The 11,888-nt window shown below is 53.3% G+C and overlaps 1 long non-coding RNA gene across 1 annotated transcript; it reads right to left on the minus strand.

Annotated features, from left to right (window-relative positions):
- Positions 1-2,645: 2,645 nt before the first annotated feature.
- On the minus strand, positions 2,646-11,230 carry LOC147084900 (uncharacterized). Its single transcript, XR_015075864.1, has 2 exons — positions 10,997-11,230; positions 2,646-2,686 (listed from the first exon to the last, which is right to left on the minus strand). It is a non-coding gene; the product is annotated as an uncharacterized LOC147084900 (long non-coding RNA).
- Positions 11,231-11,888: the final 658 nt, after the last annotated feature.

Consider the following 11,888-nt stretch of genomic DNA (forward strand, 5'->3'; position numbering starts at 1 on the left):
GGGTGTCTGGGGGAAGGGGAGGAGTGTCTGAGGGAGGGGAGGATTGTCTGAGGGAGGGGAGGGGTGTCTGAGGGAGGGGAGGGGTGTCTGGGGGAGGGGAGGGGTGTCTGGGGAAGGGGAGGGGTGTCTGAGGGAGGGGAGGGGTGTCTGAGGGAGGGGGGTGTGTCTGAGGGAAGGGAGGGGTGTCTGGGGGAGGGGTGTCTGAGGGAAGGGAGGGGTGTCTGGGGGAGGGGTTTCTGGGGGAAGGGGAGGGGTGTCTGGGGGAAGGGGAGGGGTGTCTGAGGGAGGGGAGGGGTGTCTGGGGGGGGAGGGGGGGGGAGGGGGGTGTCTGAGGGAGGGGAGGGGTGTCTGGGGGAGGGGAGGGGTGTCTGGGGGAGGGGAGGGGTGTCTGGGGGAGGGGAGGGGTGTCTGGGGGAGGGGTGTCTGGGGGAAGGGGAGGGGTGTCTGGGGAAGGGGAGGGGTGTCTGAGGGAGGGGAGGAGTGTCTGTGGGAGGGGAGGGGTGTCTGGGGGAGGGGAGGAGTGTCTGAGGGAAGGGAGGGGTGTCTGGGGGAGGGGTGTCTGGGGGAAGGGGAGGGGTGTCTGGGGGAAGGGGAGGGGTGTCTGAGGGAGGGGAGGAGTGTCTGAGGGAAGGGAGGGGTGTCTGGGGGAGGGGTGTCTGGGGGAAGGGGAGGGGTGTCTGGGGGAAGGGGAGGGGTGTCTGGGGGAAGGGGAGGGGTGTCTGGGGGAGGGGAGGGGTGTCTGGGGGAGGGGAGGGGTGTCTGAGGGAGGGGAGGGGTCTCTGGGGGAGGGGTGTCTGGGGGAAGGGGAGGGGTGTCTGGGGAAGGGGAGGGGTGTCTGAGGGAGGGGAGGAGTGTCTTTGGGAGGGGAGGGGTGTCTGGGGGAGGGGAGGAGTGTCTGAGGGAGGGGAGTGGTGTCTGGGGGAGGGGAGGGGTGTCTGGGGGAAGGGGAGGAATGTCTGAGGGAGGGGAGGGGTGTCTGGGGGAGGGGAGGAGTGTCTGAGGGAGGGGAGGGGTGTCTGGGGGAAGGGGAGGAATGTCTGAGGGAGGGGAGGGGTGTCTGGGGGAGGGGAGGGGTGTCTGAGGGAGGGGAGGAGTGTCTGAGGGAGGGGAGGGGTGTCTGGGGGAGGGGAGGGGTGTCTGGGGGAAGGGGAGGAATGTCTGAGGGAGGGGAGGGGTGTCTGGGGGAGGGGAGGAGTGTCTGAGGGGGGGAGGGGTGTCTGGGGGATGGGAGGGGTGTCTGGGGGAAGGGGAGGAATGTCTGAGGGAGGGGAGGGGTGTCTGGGGGAGGGGAGGGGTGTCTGGGGGAGAGGAGGAGTGTCTGAGGGAGGGGAGGAGTGTCTGGGGGAAGGGGAGGAATGTCTGAGGGAGGGGAGGGTTGTCTGGTGGAGGGGAGGAGTGTCTGAGGGAGGGGAGGGGTGTCTGGGGAGGGGAGGGGTGTCTGGGGGAGGGGAGGGGTGTCTGGGGGAGGGGAGGGGTGTCTGGGGGAGGGGAGGGGTGTCTGGGGGAGGGGAGGGGTGTCTGGGGGAGGGGAGGGGTGTCTGGGGGAGGGGAGGGGTGACTGGGGGAGGGGAGGGGTGTCTGGGGGAGGGGAGGAGTGTCTGAGGGAGGGGAGGAGTGTCTGGGGGAGGGGAGGGGTGTCTGGGGGAGGGGAGGAGTGTCTGGGGAAGGGGAGGAATGTCTGAGGGAGGGGAGGGGTGTCTGGGGGAGGGGAGGGGTGTCTGAGGGAGGGGAGGGGTGTCTGGGGGAGGGGAGGAGTGTCTGAGGGAGGGGAGGAGTGTCTGGGGGAGGGGAGGGGTGTCTGGGGGAGGGGAGGAGTGTCTGGGGAAGGGGAGGAATGTCTGAGGGAGGGGAGGGGTGTCTGGGGGAGGGGAGGAGTGTCTGAGGGAGGGGAGGAGTGTCTGGGGGAGGGGAGGGGTGTCTGGGGGAGGGGAGGAGTGTCTGGGGGAGGGGAGGAATGTCTGAGGGAGGGGAGGGTTGTCTGGGGGAGGGGAGGGGTGTCTGGGGGAGGGGAGGGGTGTCTGGGGGAGGGGAGGAGTGTCTGGGGGAGGGGAGGAGTGTCTGGGGGAGGGGAGGGGTGTCTGGGGGAGGGGAGGGGTGTCTGGGGGAGGGGAGGGGTGTCTGGGGGAGGGGAGGGGTGTCTGGGGGAGGGGAGGGGTGTCTGGGGGAGGGGAGGAGTGTCTGGGGGAGGGGAGGAGTGTCTGGGGGAGGGGAGGGGTGTCTGAGGGAGGGGAGGGGTGTCTGGGGGAGGGGAGGGGTGTCTGGGGGAGGGGAGGGGTGTCTGGGGGAGGGGAGGGGTGTCTGGGGGAGGGGAGCGGTGTCTGATGTGGGTGGGCGGGAATCACCTCAATTTTACGTCAATCTACAGAATGAAATGAATACAGTGTTGCGATACCGCGGCAAACGTGGGAGTCGAGACCAGAGCTAGTAAAACAGAACAACTTTTTATTTCAGCCTCATGGCAAAACAGGAACTGGAAGAGCCCGCGCCTGACTTAACTACTCCCCAGACAGGAAGTGCTCCCGGCAGCCTGTCCCTGTGGGAAACAAGTTGCTGGAGGAAAGGGCCCCCGGTTGGGGGCGTCTGCGTAAACTGTCCATACCGCCGTGAGCGGATTGTGTCCAGTGGTGGCGTGTCGCCACAATAGAACCTTACCTATAAACGTGATTCTATATTCTTTCATATCCTTCTGTAAGAGAGAAGGTGGAGAGTCAGTTACACACAGCACTCGAAATACGGGATATAATTTCCAGGTAGTTAACAGGTTTAATATTATGTCTGACTAAGAGAGTTAGAGAGATAGAGAGAGATAGAGACAGACAGACAGACAGACAGACAGACACAGACAGACAGAGAGAGAGACAGACAGACAGACAGACAGACAGACAGAGAGCGAGACAGACAGAGAGAGAGAGACAGACAGAGAGCGAGACAGACAGAGAGCGAGACAGAGAGCGAGACAGAGAGCGAGACAGAGCGAGACAGAGCGAGACAGAGCGAGACAGAGAGAGACAGACAGAGAGAGACAGAGAGAGAGAGACAGAGAGAGACAGAGAGAGACAGAGACAGAGAGAGAGAGACAGAGAGAGAGAGAGAGAGACAGAGAGAGACAGAGACAGAGACAGAGAGAGAGAATGAGAGACAGAGAGACAGAGTGAGAGTGAGACAGAGAGAGAGAGGGACGGGCATGGCCAGACGGAGGAGGGCCAACAGACGTCGCCACACCAGACCTTACGCTGCCAGGGTTTTCTGACGGCAGTTTTCCTACATGAACATGTCGGAGGAGCAGTGTATCAGAAGGCTGCGCTTTAGAAAGGAGGTGGTGACTGAGCTGTGCCAGCTGCTTCAGCCAGATCTGCAGCCTCAGATAAGGTGCAGGACATCTCTGTCGGTGGCTGTGAGGATGACTGTTGCCCTAAACTTCTACGCGAGCGGCTCCTTTCAGGCCACAACTGGGGACATAGCCAACATCTCGCATTTTGCGGTGCATTGCTGCATCCGTCAAGTGACTGATGCCCTGTTTAAAAGGAGGCGGCAGTACATCTCCTTCCCAATGACACCGGATAAGCAGCGGGAGCGCGCAGAGGGCTTCGCAGCAATAGCGGACTTCCCCATGGTGCAGGGTGCCATTGGCTGCACGCACGTGGCTTTGCGGGCGCCTGTACAGAATCCGGAGGAGTTCCGCAACCGCAAGGGGTTCCATTCCTTGAATGTCCAGCTGGTCTGTGACCACCGACAGCTGATCCTCGCAGTGAATGCGCAGTTCCCAGGCAGCAGCCACGACGCCTTCATCCTGCGCCAGACTTCTGTAGCAGACCTTTTCGAGGCCCCGACTCACCCAGGAGGCTGGCTTCTCGGGGACAAGGGCTATCCTCTGTGCCTGTGGCTGATGACCCGCCCCTTTAAGAGCTGGCCGGTGCCAGTGTGTCTCGGGGAAAGTGATTATTGACAGCACGTGCGCTGCGCCCTGCCGCCGCGAAATTGGGTTGCGCCGCCGGGTTAGCGCCTTGAGTATCGTGCAGCGCCTGATTTAGCGCCGCAATCACCTTCAGGGGCTCTGCAACCCAATATCGCGCGAGGTGGTGCTAAATCGCGCCTGACGCTAAACTTTGCGCATCACCAGGGCTAACGCCCAAATGGGGCGATACCGAATTTCTCCCCCACAGTGTATAGACAAATATACCCATGTATACATAAATATACACACAAATAATATACATATAGGCCTAGAAATTCGGTGGGCTGCGCCACCAGTTAGCGCCCAAAGAGGGCACTTAGTGGCTTTAGCGCCACTGGTCAAGCCCCCCCCGCGAAATTTAGCGGGGCGCTAATGACGGCATTAGCCTGTAGCGCTGCGCCGCCACCGATGACGTCATCGGTGTGCGCAGCGCCTCGCTACCGCCCCGATCGCGATATTGGGTCGTGCCCCCCCCGCTGTAACGCCGGTCGCAGGGGGGGCCGACCTGCGGCGGTATTGGCGCTAATTAAAGGGGAGGTGCGGGGCGGCCATTTTTTTTGCTGGCCGCCTGCCAGCAGCTCTTCCTGCCGCCGTCCCGCGCCTCCTGACCCCCCTCCCGGGCTGTGTCCCAAGATCCCGGCACTTCTCCTCGGTGCCGGGTTGTTTTGCCGGCACTCGCGATCTCTGATCGCGCTGGTGCAGGCCCCTCCCCTTTAAGAAGGGGAGGAAGGCCTGCAGTACCGCAGCGCGCCGTGCCGCAACGTGTGGCGCTGCGGCACGTTGCGCCAGCCGATATTCAGTTGCAGCGCCCCAAGAGGGACGCGGGGCGCCTCGAGCAGCGCCCCGCTTCTGTTTGGGGCGCTGAAACTTAATATCGGGCTGGCGCAAGCGGCTGCATCCGGAGCGGTAATTCCGGCGCCCAGGCGAGCTTGGTGCCTCAAACGGGGTGCAACTGAATTTCTAGGCCAGAGAGTGAGAGAGAACACAAGAGAGAGAGAGAGAGACAGAGAGAGAGAAACAGACAGACAGACATAGAGAGACACAGAGAGAGCGACAGAGAGAGACACATACAAAGACAGCAGGAGAGAGAGAGACAGACAGACAGACAAACAGACAGAGAAGGAGAGAGATAGAGACAGAGAGAGAGGCACACACAGACAGCCAAAGAGACAGCGAGACAGTGAGAGAGAGACAAACAGATATAGCGCTAGAGACAGAGACTAGAGACAAGACAGAGAGACAGAGACAGAGAGAGAGACAGACAGAGAGAGAGGGACAGATAGAGAGACAGAGAGAGAGTGAGACACACAGAGTGAGAGAGAAAGAGACAGAGGGAGAAGGAGAGAGAGTCAGCGAGAGAGATAGAGACAGAGAGAGGGAGAGACAGAGAGATAAACAGACAGAGGAGAGACAGAGAGAGACACACACACAGAGACAGACAGTGAGAGAGAAAGAGACAGCGAGACCGAGACAGAGAGAGAGAGAGACAGAGAGAGAGAGAGAGACAGAGACAGAGAGAGAGAGACAGAGAGAAAGAGAGTTTGACGCATGCTTTATAGATTTCCAGAACGCTTTCGATTCCATCTGGCACGACGGTCTATTCCTGAAACTTATCGAAAGCGGGGTAGGGGGAAAAACATATGATGTAATTAAATCAATGTATACAAACAATAAATGTGCAGTTAAAATTGGAGACAAACAAACAAAATACTTCCCACAGGGGCGTGGGGTGACGCAGGGCTCGCCAATCTCACCGACACTCTTTAATATTTACATAAATGAATTGGCAAAACTACTTGAACAACCTACAGCACCCGGCCTCACCCTATATGAATCCAAGGTTAAATTCCTCCTCTATGCAGATGACCTGGTTCTGCTGTCACCAACTAAGGAGGGTCTACAGCAGAACCTGGATCTGCTGGAGTCGTTCTGCCAGAACTGGGCCCTGACAATAAATCCCCAAAAAAACAAAGTCCTTGTGTTCCAGCAAAGATCCAGACATCAGGGACTCAAAATAAATTTCACACTAGGGACAACCAAAATTGAACAAACCACTAACTACACATACTTGGGCTTAAAAATCAGTTCTACGGGAAATTTTCATCTGGCTGTGAATGAACTGAAAGAGAAAGCAAGAAGGGCTTTCTATGCCATTAAAAAATCAATCCAAATAGAAATCCCAATTAGCATTTGGCTCAAAATTTTTAAATCAGTAATTGAACCAATTGCACTCTATGGCAGTGAGGTGTGGGGACCACTAACACAACAAGAATTTGCAAAATGGGACAAACACCCAATTGAGATCCTACATGCAGAATTCTGTAAAAGTATCCTCCGGACTCAAAGGAAAACCATAAACAATGCATGCAGGGCAGAACTAGGCCAATATCCATTAGTAATCACTATCCAAAAAAAGGCCACCAAATTTTGGAAACACCTAAAAATGAGCAACCCCCACTGCTATCATTACGAAGCCCTGAAATGCCAAGAGAGGACCATAAAGAAGGATAGCCTCAGTCAACTAGTCCTGGGACTCAGTGAAGTAACTACTAACACTACTAACAATAACCAGCCCCAAGACAGTGACAGCGTAACACAAAGAATTCGACCCAACACAATCGTCACTAAGCAAAAGGAAAAATATCTGTCATATTGGGCAGAAACAACAAAAACCCAAAACAAACTCAATTGCTACTTGGCCCTAAACAGACAATACAACATGGCTGATTACCTGACCATGGTAAAGGATAGCAAACTGAGAAAAACCTTGACAATGTACAGACTTAGTGAACATAGCCTGGCGATCGAAAAAGGTAGACACAGGCAGACCCAGCTACCAAGAGAGGACAGGATATGCTCCCACTGCAGTCAGGGAGTGGTGGAGACAGAGATGCACTTCCTCACAGCTTGTAGAAAATATCAGGGCATAAGGGAGAATTTCTACCCAAAATTCACAAAAATATGTCCAGAATTCAGAAATTTGAATGACAACCAAAAACTCCCATACCTACTAGGGGAACAGAGTAATTGTGTAACCTTAGCGGCACACTATGTTACAGCTTGCCATAAACAGAGGGACAACCACTAAATATAAGAAAAGAGTATATACAAATTATATGAATGTATATTTATACACTCAGGGATATATCTGTTTATACACTGTATGGATAGATCTGCGTTTATGTGTTCAACCATGAATATTTTTCGATGCTTTGGCAACATAAGATGTACCTTGTCATGCCAATAAAGCGATTTGAATTGAATTGAATTGAGAGAGAGAGAGAGAGAGACAGAGAGAGACAGAGAGCACGAGAGAGAGAGAGATGCAGAGAGAGCGTGAGAGAGAGAAACTGAGAGACAGATATAGAGAGACAGAGAGCATGAGAGAGAGAGAGAAAGAGAGACAAAGAAAGAGAGGGCGAGAGAGAGAGACTGGGTAAGAGAGACAGAGAGAGAGACAGAGAGAGAGACAGAGAGAGACAGAGAGACAGAGAGACAGAGAGAGAGACTGAGAGAGAGAGAGAGACAGAGAGACAGAGAGAGAGACAGAGAGAGAGACTGAGAGAGAGAGAGAGGCAGAGAGAGAGACTGAGACAGACAGAGAGAGACAGAGAGAGGCAGAGAGAGAGAGAGACAGAGAGACAGAGAGAGATAGAGGGACAGAGAGGGACAGAGAGAGAGACAGAGAACACGAGAGAGAGACAGAGACAGAGAGAGAGACACAGACAGACATGGAGAGACACAGAGAGAGCGACAGAGAGAGACACATACAGAGAGACAGCGGGAGAGAGACAGACAGACAAACAGACAGAGAAGGAGAGAGATAGAGACAGAGAGAGAGGCACACACAGACAGCCAAAGAGACAGCGAGACAGTGAGAGAGAGACAAACAGATATAGCGCTAGAGACAGAGACTAAAGACAGACAGACAGAGAGACAGAGAGAGAGAGAGACAGAGAGAGAGACAGAGACAGAGAGACAGAGACAGAGAGACAGAGACAGAGAGACAGATAGAGAGACAGATAGAGAGACAGAGAGAGAGTGAGACACACAGAGTGAGAGAGAAAGAGACAGAGGGAGAAAGAGAGAGAGTCAGCGAGAGAGATAGAGACAAAGAGAGAGAGAGAGAGACAGAGAGAGGGACAGACAGAGAGAGAGAAAGTAACTTAGTGAGCATAGCCTGGCCATCGAAAAAGGCAGACACAGGCAGACCTGGCTGCCAAGAGAGGACAGGATATGCTCTCACTGCAGTCAGGGAGTGGTGGAGGCAGAGATGCACTTCCTCACAGCTTGTGGAAACTATCAAGACATAAGGGGGAATTTCTACCTAAAATTCATTAAAATATGCCCTGAATTCAAAAATGTGAATGACCACCAAAAACTCCCATATCTATTGGGGGAACAGAGAAAATGTGTAACGTTAGTGGCAAACTAAGTTACAGCTTGCCATAAGCAGAGGGACAACCAGTGACCATTAAATCTAAGAAAAGATTATATGCATATTATATGTGTGTATATTTATGTATACATGGGTATACTTGTCTATACACTGTATGTCTAGATCTGTGTTTACGTGTTCAATCATACATGTATTTCTGTGCTTTGGCAACATAAGATGTATCTTGTCATGCCAATAAAGCAATTTGAATTGAAAAATTGAATTGAATTGAAAGAGAGAGGGAGAGAGAGAGACAGAGAGAGAGAAACAGAGAGACAGAGAGAGAGAGACAGAGAGCACGAGAGAGAGAGAAAGAGAGACAGAGAAAGAAAGAGTGAGAGAGAGAGACTGGGTGCGAGAGACAGAGAGAGAGAGACTGAGACAGACAGAGAGACAGAGACAGAGAGAGACAGAGAGAGAGACAGAGAGAGACAGAGAGAGACAGAGAGACAGGGAGAGACAGAGAGAGACAGAGAGAGAGACACAGACAGACAGACATAGAGAGACACAGAGAGAGTGACAGAGAGAGAGACAGACAGACAGAGAGACAAAACAGAGAAGGATAGAGACAGAGAGAGAGGCACACACAGACAGAGAGACAGCGAGACAGTGAGAGAGAGACAAACAGATATAGTGCTAGAGACAGAGACTAGAGACAGACAGACAGAGAGACAGAGAGAGAGAGAGAGACAGAGAGAGGGACAGATAGAGAGACAGAGAAAGGCAGAGACAGAGTGAGACACAGAGTGAGAGAGAAAGAGACAGAGGGAGCAAGAGAGATAGAGACAGAGAGAGAGAGATTGACAGAGAGATAAACAGACAGAGGAGAGACAGAGAGAGACACACACACAGACAGAGTGAGAGAGAAAGACAGCGCGACCGAGAGAGAGAGAGACAGAGAGAGAGAGAGACAGACAGAGAGAGAGCAAGAGAGAGAGACAGAGAGAGAGAGAGACAGATAGAGAGTGAGAGAGAGACAGAGAGAGAGAGAGATTGACAGAGAGATAAACAGACAGAGGAGAGACAGAGAGAGACACACACACACAGACAGACAGTGAGAGAGTGATGTGCCTCAATAAATCCGAGACTCGATGTTAGCGAAACAAAACAAGGCTTTTATTGACTTAGAAGGTAACACACAGGAGAGAGGTATCTTCCATCCAGAGCTCTGCCGTACTGGATGTGCTGCAGGCTGGGCCAGCTTACATAGGGGCCAGGTATGGGCGCAGCCCTACACATAGTACAATACAATGGGCCAGGTATGGGCGGAGCCCTACACATAGTACAATACAATGGTGGGGAAACGGAACAGAGGTAAGGGAAATGAAACTGAAACCAACCACAGTCACAGGCAGTGATGAATGGAATATTTCATCACAGAGAGAAAGAAAGCGCGACCGAGCGAGAGAGAGACAGAGAGAGAGAGAGACAGACAGAGAGAGAGCAAGAGAGAGAGACAGAGAGAGAGAAAGAGAGAGACAGAGAGAGAGTGAGTGGGACAGAGAAAGAGACAGAGAGAGAGAGTGAGTGGGACAGAGAGACAGAGAGAGACAGGGAGACAGAGAGAGAGAGAGAGACAGAGAGACAGAGAGACAGAGAGAGAGAGAGAGAGACAGAGTGAGAGAGACAGAGAGCGAGTGAGAGGCAGAGAGACAGAGAGAAAGAGAAAGAGAGACAGAGATAGACACAGAGAGCGCGCGAGACAGACAGAGAGAGAGAGAGAGAGAGAGAGACAGACAAAGAGAGAGAGTGACAGCAACAGAAAGAGAGAAAGCGACAGAGCGAGAGAAAGAGAGAGAGAGAGAGAGAGACAGAGAGAGGCAGAGTGAACCAAATCATTAAACAATGCAAAGAAACCTACCTGGAACATTGGAACAAAATAACCAAAAGCCAAAGCAGATTAGAATGTTACCGGGCCCTAAAAAGAGAATATAAACTGGCAGACTATCTCTTGACCATCAGAGACACAAAACAGAGACAGACCCTCACCAGGTACAGACTAAGCGACCACCAACTGGCAATTGAAAAAGGAAGATACAAGAAATCCTGGCAGCCTAGAGAGAATAGAATATGTGATCAATGTCTGGCCGGCGAGGTTGAGACAGAGATGCATTTCCTCCTAAAATGCGAAAAATTCAACACATCAAGAAACATATTATTTGACAAGCTCAGCCAAACAACCCCAGATTTCAAGGAATTGGATGACCTGTCAAAATTAAGATTAGTCCTGGGAGAAGGAGACAGACCATACCTTGGTGCCAAATATGTAACAACATGTCACAACCTGAGGACTGTTTAAAATTAATACTGAATGTACCCAATGATGGACAAAGACTGTTTAAATTAATATTGTTTAAAGTAATATTGTATGTACCCAACGAAGGTCAAAATTGTTTGACACCTACAGAATGTTGGAAAACTGTACTTTTTGTTATGTAAGCTTTGGCAATATGGTTCCCTGTAAACTTTCATGCCAATAAAGAATTTGAATTGAATTGAATTGAGTGAGTGAGAGACAGAGAGAGAGACAGAGAGAGAGAGAGAGAGACAGAGAGACTACACAGAGAGACACAGCCTGTGAATTAGCGCCGAAAGATACTCACAGTGAAAATATGATGAGTAAGTTGAGGACATCCTTCTACGATGACATGTGTACCATTCAGATGATCCTTTATTGGCCACCGAAACTCATTATTAGAGTAATTATATATCACATTGTCCTGTAATGGAGACGGGGAAGGCTGGATAAGTAAAGCATCACACAACCAAGAGCCGAACCGTCGCACCAACAGGCCCATCCCGAGGTGATTGATTCACTCTACACGATGTACCACTTTCTCCCCATATCCCCAAACCCACCTACCCACCTTCTCCCCATATCCCAACCCCACCTACCCACTCCCCATACCCCACCCCCCCCCACCCCACTTCTCCCCATCTCCCCAACCCCACCTACCCCCCTTCTCCCCCTATCCCCCACCCCCACCACCCACCTTCTCCCCATATCCCCAAACCCCACCTACCCACCTTCTCCCCACTATCCCCCACCCCACCTACCCCACCTTCTCCCCATATCCCCAACCCCCACCCCCCCTTCTCCCCATCTCCCCCACCCCCCACCTACCCACCCTTCTCCCCATATCCCCACCCCACCTACCCACCTTCTCCCCATATCCCCAACCCCACCTACCCCACCTTCTCCCCAAATCCCCAACCCCACCTACCACCTTCTCCCCATATCCCCAACCCACCTACCCACCTCTCCCCATACCCCAACCCACCTACCCACCTTCTCCCCATATCCCCAACCCCACCTACCCACCTTCTCCCCATATCCCCAACCCCACCTACCCCCTTCTCCCATATCCCCAACCCACCTACCCACCTTCTCCCCATATCCCCAACCCCACCTACCCACCTTCTCCCCATATCCCCCAACCCCACCTACCCACCTTCTCCCCATATCCCCAACCCCACCTACCCACCTTCTCCCCA

This window comes from Somniosus microcephalus, unplaced genomic scaffold, assembly GCF_052327205.1.
Source record: "Somniosus microcephalus isolate GS21.2 unplaced genomic scaffold, FLI_Smic_1.0 unresolved_chr9, whole genome shotgun sequence".
Taxonomy (NCBI): domain Eukaryota; kingdom Metazoa; phylum Chordata; class Chondrichthyes; order Squaliformes; family Somniosidae; genus Somniosus; species Somniosus microcephalus.